The sequence below is a fragment of the Ovis aries genome, chromosome 4, assembly GCF_016772045.2.
Source record: "Ovis aries strain OAR_USU_Benz2616 breed Rambouillet chromosome 4, ARS-UI_Ramb_v3.0, whole genome shotgun sequence".
NCBI lineage: Eukaryota > Metazoa > Chordata > Mammalia > Artiodactyla > Bovidae > Ovis > Ovis aries.
Window position 1 is genome coordinate 5,052,804 of NC_056057.1, and position 22,214 is coordinate 5,075,017.

Sequence of the window (22,214 nt, forward strand, 5' to 3'; positions counted from 1 at the left end):
AAATCCTCAGCAATACACTGGTATACCAAATTCATCATCATATAAAAAGGATTATACATCATGATTAAGTGGTAATTATTCTTGGAATGTAAGGGTGGTCTAGCATGTGAAAATTTATTAATGCAATACACTGCATTAACAGAATAAATGAAAAAACTTTAGGATCATCTTAATTGATGCAGATAGAGCACTTGAAAAAATTCAGCACTCTTTCATGGTAAAACATTTAACAAACTAAGAATAGAACGAAATTACCACAGTAAAAAAAAAAAAAAAGAAAGAAAGAAAGAAAACTATATATATAAAACTGACAGCCAACATCAAACTCCAAAGTGAAATACTGAGTTTTTCCTATAAAATCAAGAAAAGGCAAAGATGCCACCTTCATCACTTCTAATCAAGATGGTACTGAAAATTCTAGCCAGAATAATGAATCAATAAAAACAAATAGAAGGAATGCAAATTGGATAGGAAGTAAAATCATCTCTGTTCACAAATGACATGATCTTATATGTAGGAAATCCTAAAGATTCAGTTCAGTTCAGTCGCCAAGTCCTGTCCAACTCTTTGCAACCCCATGAATCACAGCACACCAGGCCTCCCTGTCCATCACTCACTCCCAGAGTTCACTCAGACACGCATCCATTGAGTCAGTGATGCCATCCAGCCATCTCATCCTCGGTCGTCCCCTTCTCCTCCTGCCCCCAGTCCCTCCCAGCATCAAGGTCTTTTCCAATGAGTCAACTCTTCACATGAGGTGGCCAAAGTACTGGAGTTTCAGCTTTAGCATCATTCCTTCCAAAGTAATCCCAGGGCTGATCTCCTTCAGAATGGACTTGTTGGATCTCCTTGCAGTCCAAGGGACTCTCAAGAGTCTTCTCCAACACCACAGTTCAAAAGCATCAATTTTTTGGTGCTCAGCTTTCTTCACAGTCCAACTCTCACATCCATACATGACCACTGGAAAACCATAGCCTTGACTAGACGGAACCTAGTCGGCAAAGTAATGTCTCTGCTTTTGAATACGCTATCTAGGTTGGTCGTAACTTTTCTTCCAAGGAGTAACCGTCTTTTAATTTCATGGTTACAGTCACCATCTGCAGTTATTTTGGAGTCCCCAAAAATAAAGTCTGACACTGTTTCCACTGTTTCCCCATCTATTTCCCATGAAGTGATGGGACCGGATGCCATGATCTTCATTTTCTGAATGTTGAGCTTTAAGCCAACTTTTTAACTCTCTATTTTCACTTTCATCAAGAGGCTTTTGAGTTCCTCTTCACTTTCTGCCATAAGGGTGGTGTCATCTGCATATCTGAGGTTATTGATATTTCTCCCGGCAATCTTGATTCCAGCTTGTGTTTCTTCCAGTCCAGAGTTTCTCATGATGTACTCTGCATATAAGTTAAGTAAGCAGGGTGACAATATACAGCCTTGACACAGTCCTTTTCCTATTTGGAACCAGTCTGTTGTTCCATGTCCAGTTCTAACTGTTGCTTCCTGACCTGCATACAGATTTCTCAAGCGGCAGGTCAGGTGGCCTGGTATTCCCATCTCTTTCAGAATTTTCCACAGCTTCTTGTGATCCACACAGTCAAAGGCTTTGGCATAGTCAATAAACAGAAATAGATGTCTTTGGAATTCTCTTGTTTTTTACATGACCCAGCAGATGTTGGCAATTTGATCTCTGGTTCCTCTGCCTTTTCTAAAACCAGCTTGAAAACCTGGAAGTTCACAGTCCACATATTGCTGAAGTCTGGCTTGGAGAATTTTGAGCATTACTTTACTAGGATGTGAGATGAGTGCAATTGTGCGGTACTTTGAGCATTCTTTGGCATTGCCTTTCTTTGGGATTGGAATGAAAACTGGCCTTTTCCAGGCCTGTGGCCACTGCTGAGTTTTCCAAATTTGCTGGCATATTGAGTGCAGCACTTTCACAGCATCATCTTTCAGGATTTGAAATAGCTCAACTGGAATTCCATCACTTCCACTAGCTTTGTTTGTAATGATGCTTTCTAAGGCCCACTTGACTTCACATTCCAGGATGTCTGGCTCTTGATGAGTGATCACACCATCATGATTATCCAGGTCATGAAGATCGTTTTTGTACAGTTCTTCTGTATATTCTTGCCACCTTTTCTAAATATCCTCTGCTTCTGTTAGGTCTATACCATTTCTGTCCTTTATCGAGCCCATCTTTGCATGAAATGTTCCCTTGGTATCTCTAATTTTCTTGAAGAGATCTCTAGTCTTTCCCATTCTGTTCTTTTCCTCTATTTCTTTGTATTGATCTCTGAGGAAGGCTTTCTTATCTATTCTTGCTATTCTTTGGAACTCTGCATTCAGATGCTTATATCTTTCCTTTTCTCCTTTGCTTTTCGCTTTTCTTCTTTTCACAGCTATTTGTAAGGCCTCCCCAGACAGCCATTTTGCTCTTTTGCATTTCTTTTCTATGGGGATGTTCTTGATCCCTGTCTCCCGTACAATGTCACGAACCTCATTCCATAGTTCATCAGGCACTCTATCAGATCTAGGCCCTTAAATGTATTTCTCACTTCCACTGTATAATCATAAGAGATTTGATTTGGGTCATACCTGAATGGTCTAGCACTTTTCCCTACTTTCTTCAATTTAAGTCTGAATTTGGTAATAAGGAGTTCATGATCTGAGCCACAGTCAGCTCCTGGTCTTGTTTTCTTGACTGCACAGAGCTTCTCCATCTTTGGCTGCAAAGAATATAATCAATCTGAATTTGGTTTAAAGATACACACACACATACACATACATCTAATGTACAAATTCAACAAAGTAGCAGAACACCAGCGCTTCCCTGGTGGCTCAGCTGGTAAAGAATCTGCCCGTGAAGCAGGAGACCTGGTTCAATCCCTGGGTCAGGAAATCCCCTGGAGGAAGTCATGGCAACCCACTCTAGTATCCTTATGTGGAGAATCCCCATGGACAGAGAAGCCTGGCAGGCTGCAGTCCATGAGGTTGAAAAGAGTCAGACATAACTGAGAGACTAAGCATAGCATAGCACAGTAGAATATAAAATCAACACAAAAAAGTCAGTAGGGCTTCTACACACAAAGGATAAATGATCTGAAGAAGAAATGAAGAAAGCTATTCTATTGAAAAGAGCATCAAAAAATGTAAAACTTTGGAGTTAATAAAGGAGGTAAAGCTTTTACAATGAAAACTGTAAAACATTGCTGAAAGAAAATGTAGCAGACATAAATGAAAAGATATCCATGTTATGGATTAAAAGACAATATTAATTAGTCTACTTATGCAAATTGATTCACAAATTTGTGCAACCTCTATCAAAATCCCAATGACATGTTGACAGAGCTGGAATCCATCCTAGAATGTATACAGAATATAGAGTGTCTCCAAATAGCCAAAACAAACTTGAAAAAGAATAGCAAATTTGGAAGACTCATACTTCCTGGTTTCAAAACTTGCAACAAAGCTATTATAATGAAAACGGCATGGCACTGACATAAAAACAGACATATAGACTTATCAAACAGTATGTATAGTCAAATTATCATCAAGAAGAATGCTAAAGACCATTCCATACAGAAAGAAGAGTCTTTACACCACCATCTTAGTTTGTTAGGACTGCCATAACGAAATATCATAAACCAGTAGCTTATACTGGTTTTCATGATTTAGAGGCTGTGAAATCCTAGATCAAGGTGTCTGATGAGAACCCACTTCTTTATGACCATGTTTTCTCTGTAACTTCAGGTGACAGAAGGAGCAAGCTAATTCTCTGGATCTTCTTTTATAAGGGCACGATTTTCAATCATGAGGACTCCCAAAGCACCTCCCAAAGGTCCTGTCTCCTAATATCATTACCTTCGTGTTAAGATTTCAACATACAGTTTTAGGAGAAGCACTACTTTCAGTGTACAACAGATCTTTAACTAAAAACATATATAAAAATAACCAAAAATAGATCAAAGACCTAAAGATAAGAGCTATAACAATAAAATTGTTAGGACAAGGCTTTTCATGGGATTTGAGTGATTTGTTGAATATTATATAAAGACAGGAGCAATAAAAATAATACACAATGGTACTACATCAAAAATAGCAACACACAATTAATAGAATAATACAGTAACACAGTAGATGGGAAAAATATTCACAAGTCATATATCTGATAAAGCATTGATATCCAGAATGTATAGAAAATACCTAAATATCAACACAATCTGATTTAAACATGGGCAAAAGACTTACACAGACATCTGTCTAAAGATGGACAAATGCCCAATAAGCATGTAAAAAGATGCGTAGCATCACTACTTGTTCAGTCAGGTCAGTTCAGTTCAGTTCAGTCGCTCAGTCATGTCCGACTCTGCGATCCCATGAATCGCAGCACACCAGGCCTCCCTGTCCATCACCAACTCCCAGAGTTCACTCAGACTCGAGTCCATCGAGTCAGTGATGCCACCCAGCCATCTCATCCTCGGTCATCCCCTTCTCCTCCTGCCCCTAATCCCTCCCAGCATCAGAGTCTTTTCCAGTGAGTCAACTCTTTGCATGAAGTGGCCAAAGTACTGGAGTTTCAGCGTTAGCATCATTCCTTCCAAAGAAATCCCAGGGCTGACCTCCTTCAGAATGGACTGGTTGGATCTCCTTGCAGTCCAAGGGACTCTCAAGACTCTTCTCAAACACCACAGTTCAAAAGCATCTTTTGAAGTTCAATTCTTCAGTGCACAGCTTTCTTCACAGTCCAACTCTCACATCCATACATGACCACTGGAAAAACCATAGCCCTGACTAGACGGACCTTAATCAGCAAAGTAATGTCTCTGCTTTTGAATATGCTATCTAGGTTGGTTATAACTTTCCTTCCAAGGAGTAGCATCTTTTAATTTCATGGCTACAGTCAGCATCTGCAGTGATTTTGGAGTCCCAAAAAATAAAGTCTGACTCTGTTTCCACTGTTTCCCATCTATTTCCCATGAAGTGATGGGCCCAGATGCCATGATCTTCGTTTTCTGAATGTTGAGCTTTAAGCCAACTTTTCCACTCTCCTCTTTCACTTTCATCAAGAGGCTTTGTAGTTCCTCTTCACTTTCTGCCATAAGGGTGGTGTCATCTGCATATCTGAGGTTATTGGTATTTCTGCTGGCAATCTTGATTCCAGCTTATGCTTCTTCCAGCCCAGTGTTTCTCATGATGTACTCTGCATATAAGTTAAGTAAGCAGGGTGACAGTATACAGCCTTGATGTACTCCTTTTCCTATTTGGAACCAGTCTGTTGTTCCATGTCCAGTTCTAACTGTTGCTTCCTGACCTGCACATAATTTTCTCAAGAGGCAGGTCAGGTGGTCTGTATTCCCATCTCTTTCAGGGAAGAGTAAATCAAAACCACAATGAAATAACATTTCACACCCATGTTGACAGCTACTATCAAGAAAAATAAAAAAATCACTAGTGTTGCCAAGGATATAGAATAATTGAAACCCTGCTGCTGGTCTAGTCAGTTCAGGTCAGCTGCCCAGTCATGTCCGACTCTTTGCCACCCCATGGACTGCAGCACATAGGCTTGCCTGTCCATCACCAGCTCCCGAATCTTGCTCAAACTCACGTCCAACGAGTCAGTGATGCCATCCAGCCATCTCATCCTCTGTCGTCCCCTTCTCCTCCTGCCTTCAAGGCAGGAGCAGGTAGAAGTGCAAAATGGTGCAAATGCTGTGAAAAAAGGCGCAAACTTAAGCATATAATTATCATGTGACCCAGCAATTCTGCTTTTGGGTAAATATCCAAAAGAACTGAAAGCAGGGTCTCAAAAAGATATTGTACACTCACGCCCATAGTAGCATTACTTACAACAGCAGTAATGGGGTAGCAACTAAAGTGCCTATTGATGGATGAACGGATAAACAAAATCTGGAGTATCTATACAATGGAATATTTTCAGCCTTAAAAACAAATTCTAGCATACATTACAACATGGATGAAACTTGAGGATATTATATTTAGTGAAATAAATCAGTTACAAAAAGAGAGATATGGCATGATTCTATTTATATGCATGTGTGCTTGCCAAGTCGTTTCAGTCCTGTCTGAGTCTTTGCAACCCTATGGACTGTAGCCTGCTAACTCCTCTGTGTATGGGATTCCCCAGGCAAGAGTACTGGAGTGGGCTGCCATGCCCTTCTCCAGGGGATCCCCCCAATCCAGGGATCAAACCCATGTCTCTTATGTCTCCTGCATTGGCAGGCAGGTTCTTTGCCTCTATAACACCTGGCAAGCCCTTCTACTTATATATGACTAGGTAGTTATATCCACAGAGACAGAAAGTGGAATGGTGGTTGCCAGGTATTGAGATGGGAGGGGACTGGGTAGTTACTACTTAAGGAGCACAGTTTTGGTGTTGCAAGATGAGTTTTGGAGATGGGTGGCCATGGTTGCAAATATCAATGTACATAATACCACTCACTGACCTGTGTACTTAAAAATGGTCAAGATTTAATGTTATGTTACATACATTTTATCACACTAAAAATGTTACTAAAGAAAAAAGCAATGAAGGAGAAAGAGACAATGTTTAACCCAAGCATGAGATGATGTTTTTTTCTATAGTGTAGGAACATCATTTTGTCAGCAGAATGGAGAACAGATTGAAAGAAAGTAAAACAAAATACATTGCGAGAAGGCATAAATAAAGACCTGGACTAGGACTGTGTTTTTTGTGAGAGAGGAGAGTAACACGCAAGGGATTTTTGTGTGAGATAAATACTAGGATGTGCTGAGCAACTCGAGAAGTGATGCACAAGGAGAGGTAGATGGGAAGTCTTAGGATCTGGTCTGGTAACTTACCCATGGTGAGAAGGCAGGAAAGGGAGCCAATGAGGAGGCTGCGGAGTCCACGGTTTGACATGAGTGTGGTGAGATATCACCCACATGAAGCTCTCTGCTGCAGCACCAGGCATGGACATTTAAGTCTCCTGCCCAGAAATGTCTCAGCTTGGAGCGGAGCGTTCCAACACTGTGGGTAGAAATGTAAATTGATGCAGCCACTATGGAGAACTGCATGAAGGTTCCTTAAGAAACTAAAAATAGAGCTACCATATGATCCTTCAGTCCAACTCCTGAGCAATATCTGGGCAAATTCTAATTCAAACATATACATGCACCTCTATGCTAATAGCGTCACTATTTATAATATCCAAGACATGGAAGCAACCTAAGTGTCCATCAAGAGATGAAGGGATAAAAAAGGTACTGTACATACATACAACTGAATACTATGCAGTTATAAAAAAGAACAAAATAATGCCATTTGCAACATGGATGCAACTAGAGATTATCACACTAAATGAAGTAAGTTAGACAAAGAAAAATATTATATGATATCACATATATGTAGAATCTAAAAAGATGATACAAATGAACTTATAAGACAGAAACAGACTCATACATAAAGAAAACAAATTTATGGTTACCCAAGAGGAAAGGGCCAGCTCTCACATTTGTACATGACTACTGGAAAAACCATAGCTTTGACTATATGGAGCTTTGTTGGCAAGGTGATGTCTCTGCTTTTAAATATACTGTCTACTTTTGTCATAGCTTTTCATCCAAGAAGCAAGCACCTTTTAATTTCATGGCCGTGGTCCCTGTCCACAGTGGTTTTGGAGTCTAAGGAAATAAAGTCTGTCCCTGTTTCCACTTTTTTCTCCATGTATTTGCCATGAAGTGATGTGACCTGATGCCATGATCTTAGTTTTCTGAATGTTGCTTTAAGTCAGCTCTTTCACTCTCCTCTTTCACCATCATCAAGAGGTTCCTTAGTTCCTCTTCACTTTCTGCCATTAGAGTGGTATCATCTGAAAATATGAGGTTCTTGATGATTCTCCTGGCAATCTTGATTCCAGCTTGTGATTTATCCAGCCTGACATTTCACATGATGTACCCTGCATAGAAGTTAAATAAACAGGATGACAATATACAGCCTTGACATACTCCTTTCCCAAATTGGAACCAGTCCATTATCCCATGCCTGGTCCTAACTGTTGCTTCTTGGCCTGCATACAGGTTTCTCACGAGATGGTATTCCCATCCTTGAAGAATTTTCCACAGTTTGTTGTGATCCGCACAGTCAAAGGCTTTAGTGCTGTCAATGAAGCAGAGGTAGATGTTTTTCTGGAACTCCCTTACTTTCTCCATGATCCAGCAAATGTTGGTCATCTGATTTCTTATTCCTCTGCCTTTTCTTTTTTTTCTTTTTTTTTATTTTTTTACTTTACAATACTGTATTGGTTTTGCCATACATTGACATGAATCCGCCACGGGTGTACATGAGTTCCCAATCCTGAACCCCCCTCCCACCACCCTCTCTGCCTTTCCTAAATCCCACTTACACATTTAGTTCTCCACTCATGTACTCTGGAGGCCTTAACTCAAGGGTCTGGCGTATTACCTTGCAAACATGCGAAATGAGCACAACTGCGTGAACTCTGCACTTTGTCATTGCCTTTCTCTGGGGTTAAAAAGAAAACCGATCTTTCCAGTCCTGTGGCCACTGCTGAGTTTTCCAAATTTGCTGGCATATTAGTATAGGACTTCGACAGTATCATCTTTTAGGATTTAAATAGCTCAGCTGGATTTTCATCACCGCCACTAGGTTTGTTCATAGTAATGCTTCCTAAGGCCCTCTTGACTTCACGCTCCAGGATGTTTGGCTCTAGGTGAGTGACCACACCATCATGGTTATCTGGATCACTAAGACCTTTTTTGTACAGTTCTTCTATGTATTCTTGCCACCTTTTCTTAATCTTTTCTGCTTCTGTTCGGTCCATACAATTTCTGTCCTTTTTTGTGCCTATCTTTGCATGAAATATTCCCTTGGTATCTCTAATTTTCTTGAAGAGATCTCTAGTCTTTCCCGTTCTTATTTTCCTCTGTTTCTTTTCATTGTTCACTGAGGAAGGCTTTCTTATCTCTCCTTGCCATTCTTTGCAACTCTGCATTCAGATGTTTATATCTTTCCTTTTCTCCTTTGTTTTTTGCTTCTCTTCTTTTTTCAGCTAAATGTAAGGCTTCCTCAGAAAACCACTTTTGATGCTTTTGAGTTGTGGTGCTGGAAAAGACTCTTGAGAGTTCCTTGGACAGCAAAGAAATCAAGTCAGTCGATCCTAAAGGAAATCAGTCCTGAATACTCTTTGGAAAGACTGATGCTGAAGCTGAAGCTCCATTATTTGGTCACCTGATATGAACAACTGACTCATTGGAAAAGACTCCACTGCTGGGAAAGGTATAGGGCAGAAGAAGAAGAGGGTGACATAGGATGAGATGGTTGAATGGCATCATTGACTCAATAGATATGAGTTTGTGCAAGCTCCAGGAGATAGTGAAGGACAGGGAAGCCTTACATGCTGCAGTCTATGGGGTCGCAAAGAGTTGGACACGACTTAGCAGCTGAAGAAAAACAAAGGGGAAATGTGGGAGAAGGGTTAAACTAAGAGTTTGGCATTAACAGATACACACTACTATATATGAAATAAACAACAGGGACCTACTTTATGGTACAGGGGACTATATTCAAGATCTTGTCATAACCTATAATGGACAAGAACATGAAAAAAAGTATATATTGTTTTAATATAAATTTATATTTTGCTGTACTCATGAAACTAACACAATATTGTAAATCAACTATATTTCAATTTTTAAAAGTTTCACCTTGAAATGAATACTTGAAAATTTAGAACATACAGATGGTAAAGATCTGAACATGAGAGAAAGAGCCCACAGAGGTTCACTGGCTTACCTTAGATGGTCTGGAGAAGCTAGAAGGATGATGGCATCTCGTGAATATATATATAGTAAAACTTTTCTTTTATATTCACTTGAATTAAATTTTTGACATGATTTGTTTTGTCATTAGACTAATCCTTTTCTAAAAATTATTTTAGTATATCAAATCAATAAGTTATAGTGATTTTGAGTGAAAAAAACAAATCTTCTAAAGGGGCAAGAGTTATAACCTCAATTTTCCAAAGAAAATATCCTATTAACCTCTGTGGATATCACATGTTTAGGAATAGAGCAACGATTACACCACATATACCCTTAGGAAACACAGACCTGGATAATTTTCCTAACCCTGTCTAGAATTTAATAGCTATAACCTTCAATTATTGAAAACATCTAATTCTATTAAACAGGTTAGAATTTGCAGAATCTTAGCTGTATCTATGACGAGGCATTGGACAACCTTGGAGCAGAGTTATTGTGGGATACTTTTCCCAATTAAACCTTTGAGTGCTAGATTTCCCAGCAAGCTTTGCTGTGTCTCTCTCAGCAGAAACTCTCATGTTGTAAGCTGTCAGCAAACGCTCATGGATGATGTTAATTCTGAAAAATATTTACTGTTGAACACTTTGGGATGGTAGCGGTTTTCTTGTTTGCATCAGTTCAGTTCAGTTCAGTTTAGTTGCACAACCGTGTCCAACTCTTTGTGACCCCATGGACTGTAGCACGCCAGGCCTCCCTGTCAATTACCAACTCCCATAGTTTACTCAAACTCATGTCCATTGAGTTGGTGATACCATCCAACTATCTCATCCTCTGTCGTCTCCTTCTCCTCCTGCCCTCAATCTTTCCCAGCATCAGGATCTCTTCAAATGAGTCAGCTCTTCGCATCAGATGGCCAAAGTTTTGGAGTTTCAGCTTCAGCCTCAGTCCTTCCAACGAATATTCAGGACTGATTTCCTTTAGGATGGACTGGTTGGATCTCCTTGCAGTCCAAGGGACTCTCAAGAGTCTTCTCCAACACCACAGTTCAAAAGCATCAATTCTTTGGCGCTGAGCTTTCTTTACAGTCCGACTCTCACATCCATACATGATTACTGGAAAAACCATGGCCTTGGCTAGACAGACCTTGGCAAAGTAATGTCTCTGCTTTTTAATATGTTGTCTAGGATGGTCATAACTTTCCTTCCAAGGAGTGTCTCTTTATTTAATGGCTGAAGTCACCATCTGCAGAGATTTTGGAGCCCTCCCCAAAAATAAAGTCAGCCACTGTTTCCACTGTTTCCCCATCTATTTGCCATGAAGCAATGAGACCAGATGCCATGATTTTAGTTTTCTGAATGTTAAGTTTTAAGCCAACTTTTTCACTCTCCTCTTTCACTTTCATCAGGAGGCTCTTTATTTCTTTTTCACTTTCTACCATAAGAGTGGTGAAATCTGCATATCTGAAGTTATTGATATCTCTCTCAGCAATCTTGATTCCAACTTGTGCTCCCTCCAGCCCAGCGTTTCTCATGATGTGCTCTGCATATATGTTAAATAAGCAGGGTGACAATATACAGCCTTGATGTATTTCTTTTCCTATTTGGAACCAGTCTGTTGTTCCACATCTAGTTCTAACTGTTGCTTCCTGAGCTGCATACAGGTTTCTCGAGAGGTAAGTCAAGTGGTCTGGTATTCCCATCTCTTTCAAAATTTTCCAGTTTATTGTGATCCACACAGTCAAAGGCTTTGGCATAGTCAATAAAGCAGAAATAGATGTTTTTCTGGAACTCTCATGCTTTTTTGATGATCTAGTGGATGTTGACAATCTGATCTCTGGTTCCTCTGCCTTTTCTAAAACCAGCTTGAAATTCTGGAAGTTCACAGTTCACATATTGCTGAAGCTTGGCTTGGAGAATTTTGAGCATTACTTTGGTAGCATGTCAGATGAGTGCAATTGTGTGGTAGTTTGAGCATTCTCTGGCATTGCCTTTCTTTGGGATTAGAATGAAAACTGACCTTTTCCAGTCCTGTGGCCACTGCTGAGTTTTCCAAATTTGCTGGCATATTGAGTGCAGCACTTTCACAGCATCATCTTTTAGGATTTAAAATAGCTCCACTGGAATTCCATCACCTCCACTAGCTTTTTTCTTAGTGATGCTTCCTAAGGCCCACTTGACTTCACATTCCAGGATGTCTGACTCTAGTTATCACACCAGACACACCATCATGGTTATCTGGGTCATGAAGATCTTTTTTGCACAGTTCTGTGTATTCTTGCCTTGCTTCTTCTGTGTATTTTTGCCTGTGTATTCTTGCCTTGTTTGCATAAGACTTAACAATTCAGGAGCTGATAAATATTCTTGGAGTCAAACCTGAAGAAAGGTAATAAGCAGGACACACCCACAGTGTTATGATTGGTTCAGGACTCCATGGTTTAGAGAGAATCATGCCAGCAGGGGGAGGGAATTATTTCTGAGCCTGGAGATGCAGAGACTGGCAAGTCATGTCAGCAAATATTATAGAGCACTCACCTCTGCCCTTAGGATTGCCTCCAGGGATAAATACTGTGTTGCTGATGTCACACACAACTTCCCAGAGAGAAGAACCAGTGTGCTGATGTCCAGAAGAGAGACAGGCAGGACTTGGAAGCCCTAAAGTAGAATGGGATTGGCTCAAGGCCTTCACATATTTAAAGAGCAGGTATATGGAAGTACAGGAAGGAAGGCATTTTCATTTATTGTAAGGCAGAACTTGAAGGCCAGGCATCCTACAGGTGAAGAGACTGTCTTCTGGAGCAGTGATCAACTTTTGAAGACCAATTCAAATTCCAGCAAGGAGCCTGTGAGCAAACAAGGATCTTATCAACTGTTTGCATGACTCCTCCAGGAAAGAACCTAGTCCTTCACCCCACAAACATCTTTTCAAGATTATATCAACAAAATGATGCAACCTGTGATAAGGCTTTTTTAAAGGACTTTCTAAATTTAGAGTTTGCTTTTTAAAAGGTCAACATTTGTGGTGGAAGATGATTTAGTAGTTGCTGTCAACAAATATTGAAAGTCAAGGATTCTAATTATTGTTTTTTTCTGATCTCAGATTTCCTGTTTCCCTCAAGGAAATGATCACACAATAGTACTGTATGCACAATATTGGAGTGAAATAATAGAACGGCTGCAATTACAGTTCTGTCTCTTATCTCCTGTGTGATATGAGCTGTAAGACTCTTAATCTCATTTGTAATTTGGAGATAATGTTTATGACTTGCTTACTATTTTAAAAAAATACTAAGAGCTATACAAACAAAAGTTACTATCTTAAAGTGTGAATTTATAGGTGTGAAATAAATGACTTTTCCCATTTAGTAGGAGTGGAATTTAAAAAATATATTTGAGAGACTTATAAAAGTGCATACTTGGGACTTCCCTGGTGGTACAATGAATAGGAATCCAGCTACCAATTCAGGAGACATGGGTTCGATCCTTGGTCTGGGAAGATTTCACGTGCCTCAGAGCAACTAAGCCCCACACCACAGCTACTGAAGCCTGTGTGCCTCGAGCCTGTGCTCCACAAGAGAATCACCACGATGAAAGCCCCATGCACTGCAACAAAGAGCCTCCTGCTGCTTGCCACAACCAGAGAGTCCTTGTACCGCAACAAAGACTCAGCACAACCAAAAAGAAAGTGCATACGTTAAGAGAATGTACATCCTGCTGCCTACAGAGTTTTCACAATCACAGATGCTGGAGTTCCAAAAGGTCAAGGAAACAATGTTTCCAAATAGTTTCACTAATTGAAAGTCTTACTGGAGAAACTGGATGAGTTTTTACTTTTTCAAGAAATGACAGAAAAAAAAAAAAGATTAAAAAAAAAAGAGAGAGAAATGACAGGTACAGTATATAAAATTGCAGTAGGGAAAAAAATTGGCCTCTTTAAGACAAATTGGGACTTTCAAATGAAAGGAATCCAGTTTGGAAATATACAGGGGATTTGTTGGAATCTGTGAGTCAGTTACTCAATGGCTATCTGGGATTTACAAACAAGATTAAATTTAGAAGTGTAGGGAAAGCAAAATTTGCCACCTCAAAACGTCTCTATGGCAAGTGAATTATTTCGAGCTCAAAACAGCAAAGACTGAAAACTCTCAGGAAGAATCCATGACCTACTGCCATCTGCCTAGGGGCTTCCCAGGTGGTGCTAGAGGGAAAGAATCCACCTGCCAGGGCAGGAGAAGTAAGGGACACAAGTCTGATTCCTGGTTGCGAAGATCTCCTGAAGAGGAAATGGCAACCCGCTCCATTATTCTTGCCTGGAGGATAGCATGGACAGAAGAGCCTGGAAGGCTAGAGTCCACGGGGTCGCAAAGAGTCCAACATGACTGAACATGCACACACATCTGCCTAAAGAATGAAGGTAAGAAGACCTGATCCAAGAAGAGAGGAATAATCATTAGTATGAACTAGTGTGTGGGTGGGGGGCACCTAGAAAAGTCTGCTTTTTAAGTATTATTCTCTGTGTCCTATTGTCTCTGCCTAGCCTGGCAAAAATTTTTTTACTAAACATATGCTTTCCATCTCTTGTGAATTTCCTTCCTCCACTCTGAAGTCCTAAACCACTACCCCTCAACCTAACTCCTTTATTTTCAAACTAAGGATAAAGTGAGGATTTCAGCCATTTTGGTGAGTGACTCAGTTTTCCCTGCACTCTCTCATGTATGCATGTTATTATATTTTTGCTTGATTTTCCCATGTTAATCTGACTCATGCCAATTTAATTCTTGGACCAGCGAGAAGAACACAGAAGGGTAGAGGAAAATTTCTTTCTCCCTGGACAAACAAAAGCCAGATGACAATAGCCAGGGGCATTACCTTTATCTTGGCTAAAATTTAGCATCACAGAAAAAGATATAATCCCAGAGTATCACTGTGGAAGATAGAGCCACAGTAGGGAAGGAGCTACAAAGGAGAATTTATTCATACTCAGATTCTAAAACAAGAATTTAGAAAGCAAACTAAGTACAAGCAGAAGTAAGGAACTGGCTGGAAGCAGTGAGAGTATGCAAATATTTCAGAGCAAGTAAGATTGAATCAGGTGCAAAACTGGAATAGATGGGAGACAAGTGATGTCACTCTTTAATAATAATCCTAAGTCCAGTATTTACATGACTAGAGCTTCAGAGATTTCAATTTCTTGGAACAAAGTGCAGTAAATGTGAAATGAAAGAGTTAGAATTCATGCCAATTGGATAAAAGTTTCCCAAGTTTCTCATTCTTTTAAATATTGTTTTTTATATCCTTCAATTTAAACAAACATTTGAATATATAAATTTACTATGTACCAAACAAATAATGTGAGTAATTTCTCATTATAACACTATATAAAATGCATGGCTATAGAACCTCCAATATATACCCACAATTTAGCACCAGACATGCCAAATTTCAGGCACCATACCCCTGAAGATTTCTAATTTCTGGAGGTTTTGCCCTGATTTATTTCTCGCATGATCAGAAACTCTTATAGCCATATCTCTTTCATGACATTTATAATTTATTCCTCTGGAGTGGTCATTTAGTCAACAACCAGTCTCCACAAGGCTCAATACTGAAATAGGTGTAAAGACTCATACATACGGGAGGTGCTTTATTTTCCAGCAGTTTAATGTGGGAGATGAATTTCTAAGTATATAGCTAAAATATTAAAAGGAGAGGTACTTATTTTTAAGATAATAACAGTTACTATGAAAACATAGGGAGTAGAGGTTAAGATTTCTAAAGCAAAAGGAGTAAAAATACAATCCATAATAACATTAGGTAGGATGGTGAAAGTAAGTAGGATGCATCAGATGTCCAGTGGGTGAACCCGTGTACACAAACAGCTGACAGTTAAAGAATGTTACCTGTTTGGTCTTGGCAAGTGACTTGAAGCCAACTGAGCTATTATGAAGAACAAAAGACGTAAAATGAAGCTAGAAACATAATTTCTGTATGTGTTAAGAATATTGGAAATGGTGAGTACAGGAAGCATTAAAGCAGAATATTGATTCAATCAGAATATTATTTTAGAAAGATGGATTGAAGCTTTATGTGCCCAGAGGAAAATAAACTAAACAGTAAACATTTGCAATGATTTGAGTGAGACTTAGAAACAATGGCAATGAGGAAAGAAAGAAAAGGTGATTCGACACCTGCAGTGTGAGGGATGTTAAGAAGTTACATGCAGGGAGAAGGCAAGGAGAGCTTCTAAGATTCTAAAGAGGCAATGTGATGGGGAGGTGAGCTTTCATATCTCATGTGCAGGACCAGGACCAGGACCAGGGTCAGGTGAGAAAAGAACTCATCTTTGGCACTAAGAACTCAGTAATCAAGATATATAATTGTTTACTATTTTTGAAAATCAATATTAATCTTGATATATATTATATATAATATAATATTTGGATTAATCAATATTAATCCAAAATTATAATGACTCGGTGTTCTCCAGAGAAACAGAATCAACAGGATATGCATGGAAAGAGAATAAGAGTTACTATGAGGAACTGGCTCACAAAATTATGAGGCTGACAAGTCCCAGTGTTTGCAGGCTGGAGATCTAGGAACACTGGTGCTGCAGTTTCAGTCTGAGTTCACAGGACTGAAAGCCAAGAGCGCTGATGCTGTGGTTCACGCGTGGAGGCCCGCAGACTTGGCAGCAGAGAGAACGGATGTTCAGTTCCAGTCCACAGGCAGGAGGAAGCTGACGTTTCATTTTCGAAGGCAGTTTTGTTTAGTTCTGCTCTGTTTATTCATGCTCTCAACAGATTGGACAAGGCCCACCCACATTAGGGAGGGCAATCTGTTTTACTCAATCTAATGATTTAAATGTTAATGTCATCAAAAAACACCCTCACAGAAATACATAGAATAATGCTTGATCAAATATCTGGGCACCCTGTGCCCGATCAAGTTTTCATATAAAATTAACCATCATAATAAATGGAATAGAAGTATTTTATATATATATTACTGAATTTTCTTTTACCTCAGGCTCCAACATGGCTTGGCATGGCACTGCTCATGTTCTCTTAATGTTCCCTACTTGGCACAATATCCCTTGAAGGAAAGTGCCACAGAATATCAATCTCTATTCCTTCAGTGTTTGCCATACGCCATAAACAAAGTAAAGCACAATACATGTGTATTTAACTGGTATTATGATGGTAGTCAATTGGTGTGGGAAAGCAAGATTTTTCCATCATGCTGTCAGCCACATAAATTTCATAACAAACAACTTAGAATACCTTTTTTCCTTTTGGATGTTTCAACCAACATTGTGTAACTATTTAATCATTAGAACTAGGTTTGCAAATGAATGGAGCCTAGTGATTTTCTTCTATTTTCTATGGATGGAAGTTCAGCAGCTGTAACCACAGAAATGGCAGTCTAGAATAATTACTGCATGTCTCACTACATGTTATAAAGATTGTTATCCATGCTATGCAAACTAGAAGACTAGGTCTCAAGGATTGTAATTAACTTGATCTTGATGCATGTTTTAAGGGCAATGGTGACATGACACGGTGCTAATTCTGTCCAAGTTCCAACCTTGACATAGTTCCATTACTGCCCCCACAGTAGTCTCCCTCAGAAAGACAGAAACGTAAACCATCCAGCATCATTTTCTTGAAATGTAATATACACTTTTAATACATCTGTTAACTGTAAACAACTAGTTTCCAATTTTGAATTGTATAGTTACACCAAAATGCCATGAAAATAATGACTTTTTAAATATCTGGATGCAAATCAAGTGCCTTTCTCCAATAAATTAAATGTTACCTGAAGTCAAGGTAAAATAACCAGCAATTCAATAGCATTGTTCTAGTCAGGAAAGGTAACCATAGCAACATAATTATCAACTTACACAGTTCCTCATTCCTCCATTTTGATTCTGAAAAGGCAGTTTGATAGTTTTTATGCATGTTTTTTACAATCTGGCTTTCTACTGGTACGTGTGTTAGCCTGCCAGGCTCCTCTGTCAATGGAATTCTTCAGGCAAGAATACTGAAGTGGGTTGCCATTCCCTTCTCTAGGGGATCTTCCCAGCCAGTGATCGAACTTGAGTCCCCCACATTATAGGCAGATTCTTTACCATCTGAGCCACCAGGGAAGCCCCTTCTATTGATATTAGCTTTTTATTCAAGTCAGGAGTATCTTTTCCCCTATCCGCATATATTCTGAAGTGAAAATTTTTTTAAAAAATTCTCTCCAGTCTGTCCCAGGACTCTGATTGCCTGACAGATAATTTGCTAAGCTTGCCCTCTTCATCCTCTTCATGTGTAAGCATGGGGACAAATGTGTCAATACAATTTTAGAATATTAACTGATGAATTTTCCTGCAGGATTTCTTGTTACCCTCTGACCTTCCTCTATTCACCAGCTAGGCCATGAGTCACACTTTGTTTCAAGGAAATATTTTTACAAAATGAATAGTCTGTAATAAGTGAAATTGTCAAATATCTGCCTTTAATTGTGTAAGTGGTAATTCAGGCATAAGACACAATGGATTATATAAGTGGGATCAAAAGTAAGGCATCCCTAATTTTTGTCATGGCCAGAGATGGAGAAAGCAGTGGCAACCCATTCCAGTGTTCTTGCCTAGAGAATTCTGTCGACAAAGGAGCCTGGTGGGCTGCAGTCCATGGGGTCCCAAAGAATGGGACACGACTGAGCAACTGAACTGAACTGACCGGTGGGTTTGATTTTATTGCGGAATCGTTCTTCTGGTCCTGTTTCTAGATTTTTCATGTTAATACTCAGACACTGTGCAGAAAAGTTGCTGTAGCTTGGGGTGATGTCCTCTTCTTCCACAGAGCACTGTCTCTATTCCCTTGGCAGGCAACTGGAGTTAGGGCTGGTCACTTTGATCCTATCAAGGAGTCTCTTGACCTAAAATCAGTTTTCAGATTTTGAAAATCTCAGCCTACTTCTACTTCACTCCTGCTCTGAAAGCAGGGGTCAGGAGATAGTTTGGGGTATGAGCAAGGCCCCTCTTCTTGGGTAGCCCTGAAACCCAATTTTGTGTCCTCAGAGCAGTGAGATTTTTAAATCTTTAATCACATTTTTTTTCACAGCATTCTGCTAAATGTCTTCATCTCTCACTTAGTTCAGTTCAGTTCAGTCACTCAGTCATGTCTGACTCTTTGCGACCCCATGAATTGCAGCATGCCAGGCCTCCCTGTCCATCACCAACTCCCAGAGTTCACACAGACTCACGTCCATTGAGTCAGTGATACCACCAAACCATCTCATCCTCTGTCGTCCCCTTCTCCTCCTGCCCACAATCCCTCCCAGCATCAGAGTCTTTTCCAATGAGTCAACTCTTTGCATGAGGTGGCCAAAGTACTGGAGTTTCAGCTTTAGCATCATTCCTTCCAAAGAAAACCCAGGGCTGATCTCCTTCAGAATGGACTTGTTGGATCTCCTTGCAGTCCAAGGGACTCTCAAGAGTCTTCTCCAACACCACAGTTCAAAAGCATCAATTCTTCGGTGCTCAGCTTTCTTCACAGTCCAACTCTCACATCCATACATGACCACTGGAAAAACCATAGCCTTGACTAGATGGACCTTTGTTGGCAAAGTAATGTCTCTGCTTTTCATTATGCTATCTAGGTTGGTCATAACTTTTCTTCCAAGGAGTAAGCGTCTTTTAATTTCATGGCTGCAGTCACCATCTTCAGTGATTTTGGAACCCCCAAAAAATAAAGGCTGACACTGTTTCCACTGTTTCCCCATCTATTTCCCATGAAGTGATGGCACCAGATACCATGATCATCATTTTCTGAATGTTGAGCTTTAGGCCAACTTTTTCACTCTCCTCTTTCACTTTCATCAAGAGGCTTTGTAGTTCCTCTTCACTTTCTGCCATAAGGGTGGTGTCATCTGCATATCTGAGGTTATTGATATTTCTCCTGGCAATCTTGATTCCAGCTTGTGCTTCTTCCAGCCCAGCATTTCTCATGATGTACTCTGCATAGAAGTTAAATAAGCAGGGTGACATTATACAGCACTAATGTACTCCTTTTCCTATTTGGAACCAGTCTGTTGTTCCATGTCCAGTTCTAACTGTAGCTTCCTGACATGCATACAGATTTCTCAAGAGGCAGATTAGGTGGTCTGGTATTCCCATCTCTTTCAGGATTTTCCACAGTTTATTGTGATCCACAGAGTCAAAGGCTTTGGCATAGTCAAGAAAGCAGAAATAGATGTTTTTCTGGAATTCTCTTGCTTTTTCAATGATCCAGCGGATGGTGGCAATTTGATCCCTGGTTCCTCTGCCTTTTCTAAAACCAGCTTGAACATCTGGAAGTTCACGGTTCACGTATTGCTGAAGCCTGGCTTGAAGAATTTTGAGCATTACTTTACTAGCATGTGAGATGAGTGCAATTGTGCGGTACTTTGAGCATTCTTTGGCATTACCTTTCTTTGGGATTGTTAGGTCCATACCATTTCTGTCCTTTATCAAGCCCATCTTTGCATGAAATGTTCCCTTGGTATCTCTAATTTTCTTGAGATCTCTAGTCTTTCCCATTCTGTTCTTTTCCTCTATTTCTTTGCATTGATCACTGAGGAAACCTTTATAATCTCTTCTTGCTATCCTTTGGAACCCTGCATTCAGATGCTTATATCTTTCCTTTTCTCCTTTGCTTTTCACTTCTCTTCTTTTCACAGATGTTTGTAAGGCCTCCCCAGACAGCTATTTTGCTTTTTGAATTTCTTTTCCATGGGGATCGTCCTGATCCCTGTCTCCTGTACAGTGTTATGAACCTCAGTCCATAGTTCATCAGGCACTCTATCTATCAGATCTAGGCCCTTAAATCTCTTTCTCACTTCCACTGTATAATCATAAGGGATTTGATTTAGGTCGTACCTGAATGGTCTAGTGGTTTTCCCTACTTTCTTCAATTTAAGCCTGAATTTGGTAATAAGGAGTTCATGATCTGAGTCACAGTCAGCTCCCGGTCTTGTTTTTGTTGACTTCTCCATCTTTGGCTGCAAAGAATATAATCAATCTGACTTTGGTGTTGACCATCTGGTGATGTCCATGTGTAGAGTCTTCTCTTGTGTTGTTGGAAGAGGGTGGTTGCTATGACCAGTGCATTTTCTTGGCAAAACTCTGTTAGCTTTTGCCCTGCTTCACTCTGTATTCCAAGGCCAAATTTGCCTGTTACTCCAGGTGTTTCTTGACTTCCTACCTTTGCATTCCAGTCCCCTATAATGAAAAGGACATCTTTTTTGGGTGTGAGTTCTAAAAGGTCTTGTTGGTCTTCATAGAACCGTTCAGCTTCAGCTTCTTCAGGGTTACTGGTTGGGGCATCGACTTGGATTACCATGATATTTAATGGTTTGCCTTGGAGACGAACAGAGATCATTCTGTTGTTTTTGAGATTGCCTCCAAGTACTGCATTTCGGACTCTTTTGTTGACCATAATGGCTGCTCCATTTCTTCTGGGGGATTCCTGCTCTCAGTAGTAGATATAATGGTCATCTGAGTTAAATTCACCCATTCCAGTCCATTTTAGTTTGCTGATTCCTAGAATGTCGGCATTCACCCTTGCCATCTCTTGTTTGACCACTTCCAATTTGCCTTGATTCATGGACCTGACATTCCAGGTTCCTATGCAATATTGCTCTTCACAGCATTGGACCTTGCTTTTATCACCAGTCACATCCACAAGTGGGTATTGTTTTGCTTTGGCTCCATCCCTTCATTCTTTCTGGAGTTATTTCTCCACTGATCACCAGTAGCATATTGGGCACCTACTGACCTGGGGAGTTCCTCTTTCAGTATCCTATCATTTTGGCTTTTCATGCTGTTCTCTCACTCAGGGTAGGTGAATAATCAGAAATCTATTAAGAGGAAAAAGGTGCCACTATGAAAAAAGTATGGAGGTTTCTCAAAATGCTGAAGATGGAACTACTGTATGACTCAGCAACTCCACTCCTGAGTGTCTATCCAGAAGAAATAAAACACAGATTCAGAAAGATACATGTGCCCCAATGTTCAAAACAGCATTAATTAAAATTGTCAAAATACGGAGGCAACCTAAGCATCCATCAACAGATGAATGGATAAAGAAGATGTATATATATATATATATATATATACATATATATATATATGCAGCTCAACCATTAAAAAAAGGATGAAATAGCACCATTGGAAGCAACATGAAAAAGATGACTCAAGGCATTATGCTAAGTGAAAGAAGTCAGAGCAAGACAAACACTGCGTGATATCACTTACGCGGGGAATCTAAAAAATACAACAAACTAATAAATATAACAAAAAAGAAGCAAACTCATACATAATGAGAACAAATTATTGGCTCCCTGTGGGGAGAATGAAGGATAAAGGGAAAATTTAAGTTTGAGAGAGTAAGAGGACAAACAATTAGGTAAAAAATGAGCCACAGT